Source organism: Grus americana, chromosome 7 (genome assembly GCF_028858705.1).
Source record: "Grus americana isolate bGruAme1 chromosome 7, bGruAme1.mat, whole genome shotgun sequence".
Classification (NCBI taxonomy): Eukaryota; Metazoa; Chordata; class Aves; order Gruiformes; family Gruidae; genus Grus; species Grus americana.
Genome location: NC_072858.1, coordinates 5,324,618 through 5,329,612, shown reverse-complemented (window position 1 = coordinate 5,329,612; position 4,995 = coordinate 5,324,618).

Genomic DNA, 4,995 nt, shown 5'->3' with positions numbered 1-4,995 from the left:
ACAATTTTTCTCACTTTTACCCTTCCAATTCTCTCCCCAATCCCACCAGGGAGGGAGTGACCAGTGAGTGGTGCTTAGTTACCAGCTAGGATTAAACCACAAGGTCACTTTCAGCTTTCTGTAGGAGCACTTTGCTGTTTATCAGCTTGTATCAGCTGTAAAGTAGCATAAAAGTTGAGCAACACATAAGTTGATTGGTGCTGAGAAGCGATCACCATGAAACTGCTGAATGACTGACTTTTCTGTGTCTTATATTGAAGTAATCTTTCACACAGAAAGAAATGCATATTACTTCCCTATATGCTTTCCTTGGGTTTCCTTGGGTAATACATAAATCACATAACACGCACCTGCACTGTGCAACAACTCTGATGACTGTCTCTGTTTTAAGAGCAGGTGGCTTTTCATGCATCTGGGTATTTTTGCACATGAAGTGATTATTTTCCTTGAGCAATTCCCTCTGGCAACCAACAGCATCACTTCCTTCCTGCTGGTCCTTCTGGTTTGAAGGCAAGGTCAGGAAGTGAAGAGCAACAGATGGTAACACTGAAGAGAGTTGGAAGTCTTGGAGCCAAGTTGTCTTCCCAGTTCACACCTTCTCTTTCAGAAGCCAGTTGCCTCAGGCTCCCCCACATCTGGTATATTTTATCTCAGCAAGGCTTAGAAAGGAAACTGGCATTACTTGAAGACTAAAAATCACTCAACTAAAAGTGCTTCAAAGATCTAAGGATGGTTTGAATAGACGGGTATAAAAAGAGGCTAGAAGGCAAAAGCCAGGCTTGAGGATGAGATATAAAGCAGTGGGAAAGGATGCAGCTGTAGGGTAGAGTACAACAGGAGCAGATATGGCTCGAAAGAAGCATTCACCGAGGTTGTACTCACGTTCTTTTCCAACGACCCTTCGAGTGTTCTGACTGTTAAGGACCTTCATTCATTATGAAAATGCACGTGTCATGTTATGAGAAAAGGTCGGATCATATGATGGGAGAGTGGCTTGCAGGTTGGCTTGCATCCTTGAAGATTGCTTGTACATCCCACACCCCAGGCGTATCACCGGAAGGCAGCTGTACTACATGTTCCCAAATCATCTTTGTTGGACCCTGGCTGTCCAGGGTCTGCAAATGTTAAGAAGTTCCTTGACACTGGCAGATAGTGCAGGGAAGTTCACAGAACACAAGTGTCCAAAAATGTATGAATTATGTATCACTAATTAACTATAAGCACTGTGAAATTCTGCTCAGCCTTTAGCTAGGTGTGGCCAGCCACCTCTCCCGTGCTTTATCTTGTTTTTGCCAGGCCCAATGGGGAAGGTGCAAGCAGAGCAGTGCATAGAAATCAGAGATCAGAAGACTAGAGATCTACAGAAGAATTCAAATCAAATAAGAGAGTGGGCAATGAGAAAGCAAATGTGGTAAAACTGTTAAAAAGGTGAAAATAGCATGAAATGAATGACTGTTAAAATAAGGAGGTAATTGATAGGGAGAGTAAGAGATGCAAGATTGGATTGTTGGTTTAGGCATGACCAAATCAAATTTTGTGGTCTGCCACTGGAATTTGTAATATATCACTTGAAATATTTATAGAAAGGTACTTATGAATTTAGGAGAATATATATCCTTTTTTTGGTACATATACTATTTAATAAGAAGTGTAAACAGGTATATAAAAGGATTAAGGGCATATAGTCGACTCTGCATGTCAGATAAAGGCAGTCAGCCATCTAGCTGAACAGCAGCTGCCATGTAGGCATATGCAGAATAATATAGGTGCCTGAAATGCCCAGCCTCAAGAAAACCACCAAAAGAGTGTACACAGCCTCTATATTTCTGCCTGATTAAGTCTGAACAAGGGAAGAAAAATCGCTCTACATTATCCAATATGGTTGTATTCAGATTTCAAATGCAAATGTGCTGACAAACAACGGTGACAATGAGGTTACATACAAGCTAAAACTTGGCTATTGACTTTTCTGCTACAGGCAGAAAGAATCAGTTCAAAATGGGGAAGAGCATTCAAGAAATGGGATGTTGCTGCAAATTCTTGGTTCAAAATTTCTTTAGCTTTTCCAGATTGTTTTGTGGATATGAGACCCTACCCAACCGGGACACTATCCAAATGTTAGACTTAGGTACAGATGGCGTACAGATTTATTTCACCTGTATATAGCTCTTCATAAGATTTCTGATACTTATTTTTGCCACTTTCTTAGACTTACAACTGAACTTTTCTCCTGTTGTAGGGACGAAGCAAAGCAGGCCAAGAGTGAAATTCTGAGAAATACTGGGCGCTCTCTTGATAGGGTATTACCCATCTGTGTACAACATGAAATGAATGAGAACATACCTAAGAACTTAAGTCCTGCAGAGCATTCCTGAGCAGATACAAAGGATCAATGTGAAGACTGACCTGTTCAAGCTCCCTTCTGCAAGAAGCACATGACAGAAAATCATTCCATGGATCTAGAACACAGAGTGTTATAGTAAGTAAAATCTTTTAATTTTTTTTTCTTTCTCAAATGGAAAGAAAATAATTGATCAAAGGAGATGGCAGAGCTTTCTGTAGTCTTTAACAGCTCTAACTGCCACTGAAATAACAACTGTGTTTGAAAAATTCAATCTTTGGTAGTTTGGACCTGCATTTTTTTATTGAAATTGCATGGAAAAGGTAAAATTTGTTTCTTTAATCCAAGTATAGCAATGTAACGTAGTGAACACATGTTCCAGCAAATGGCTGACTTCTGATAGAAGATATGAGTGAACTGAGGCTCATTTTCTTAGACAAACTTCTTTAGGTTTCATGTGCCTGATATCTTTTGTATTATGGTAAGACAAATTCAATCCCATATATTCTCTCTCAGTGATACATGATCAAGAGCTGAGGCAATAGTTTCCATTTCCTACTGGTGCGAGAACAGCAACAGATTGCTGTTATCAGGAATGCAGCCTTATATATCAGGTTATTTACAGGGTTTTATGGCACTTTATTTTGCAGTATGTGCAATAGAAAGGGGAGGGAATCTAAGGTTTATTTTGTACAGAGAACACTGGCACTTAAGCAGCTGGAAATCAAAGGTGCCTTATCAAACCTGAAGACATAGGTCCTCATATCAGTCAAAGAACATTTACTGGAAATTTCAGAAATGCACCAAGAAGCTGGAATTGGTGACACTTGGCAAGAGCTCTGACAGCCAAGTTTGTGTTAAAGAATTATGCTAGCAGATTTAATTGTCGTCAATAAATCTAATCACAGCACATTTAGTCCTTCTCTGTTCTTGATTCTCCTTGATGTCATCTATAAATTTTCTGTTCACAGGCTCACAGACCAGCTAAGGCTGGATGATCTGGAGATTGTCTAGTCCATCCCCTTGCTCAAAGTAGGGTCAGAGAAAGCAGGTTTCTCAGGACTATATCCAGTCATGTTTGAATATCTTGAAGAATGGAGGAATCTATAACCTCGCTGGGCAACCTATTCCATTGCTTGACCCCCCTCACAGAATTCTTTTTTCTTATGTTTAAATGGATTTTAATGTACTTCAATTCATGCCCATTGCATCTCATTCTGCTACCAGGCACCACTGAGAAGAGCTTGGCTCTGTCTTGGCTCCATCCCATCAGGTATTGGACACATTGATGAAATCCTCCTGAGCCTTCTCTTCTCTGGGCCTCTCCTCATATGAGAGATGCTACAGTCCCTTAATCATCTTAGTGGCCCTTTGCTAGACTTGCTCCAGTATGTCCATGTCTCTCTTGTACTAGGGAGCCCAGAACAGCAACCTGCACCCCAGGTGTGTCTAACCAGTGCTGAGTAGAGGGGGCGATCACCTCCCTTGACCTGCTGGAAGTGCTTCTCTGAATGCAGTACCAGGATGCCACTGGCCATCTTTGCTGCAAGGGCACATTGGTGGCTCATGGTCAAGTAATTCAGGAGGACGTCCAGGTCCTTTTCTGCAAAACTGCTTTCCAGCTGCTTGGGCTCCTTGGTCTGTACAAAAGTCTTATTTTCAAGAATTTAGAGGCAGCCTCATGACCCCATAGCCCCTTCCCAATGACAGTGTGTGATCACTCCACTGAGCACGTGGTATTGTTTTTGCTTTCCTTGTCAGGAAGTCAGGAACAGTAGAGCTGTGAATAGCAATGTTCAGGCTTACATTTCTTTATTAACATCTGAGTACAATCAGTTGTATTTACCATTGTCCTCCAGTTTGCTCTTCTCAGTGACTGCTTTGACAGCTTCTGATTCTCTTTCTGGACTCTGGCCTTTTGTCTTTCCTTCCTCTGTTCTAGCACTGTGAACCTTTGCAGAAAGAAGATTCTTTATTCCCTTTGTCTCTAGACCCAAGCTGTGCTTTTCTGCAGGGGGAAGGTTGAAATACACCAGCGGGAATCATGAGTTATGTCAACTATTGCGGTTTGGGTACCGTTTGTATCATAGCCAAAATGAACAGAGAGGTACAGCCTGGGTGACGTGTAATGAGTGGAATATTAGACCAACTGGCCTGTTTCTAGCTTATAGCATCCTCATCAGATGAGGAGAAACAGTAGAAGTGCAATATCGTGACAAGCTCATAATTTCAAGTGGCAACTATCAGAAATATAAACATTTATGAGACCAGGGCTATCTGCTGAAGGATTTATCAGAAAGCCTGAGATTAATTTACTGCCTCACCTTGCAATGCATTACAGTCTGCTTAAGTCATTAGCTAGAAGCAGTGTATAAATAAAATTGGGATGGTGAGGGTAAAGAAACACGTAGATTCACCAATCTGGTTCCAAAGGTAATGCTGGGCCTGCACACCAAGATAATTTATTGTAAAGGCAGTATCCAGGAAATGGAAAATTTACTATTCATATATAATCATTCTGTAAATATCAGTCATAAAAATATTGCATAAGAAATCAGACATAAGATGGCCCAGACTGACCTTGGGAGCCTCACCCTTTTACAGGTATGGAGTATAAATTCTGATGCTCTGCTTTATTGGCATCTCTTGACAAG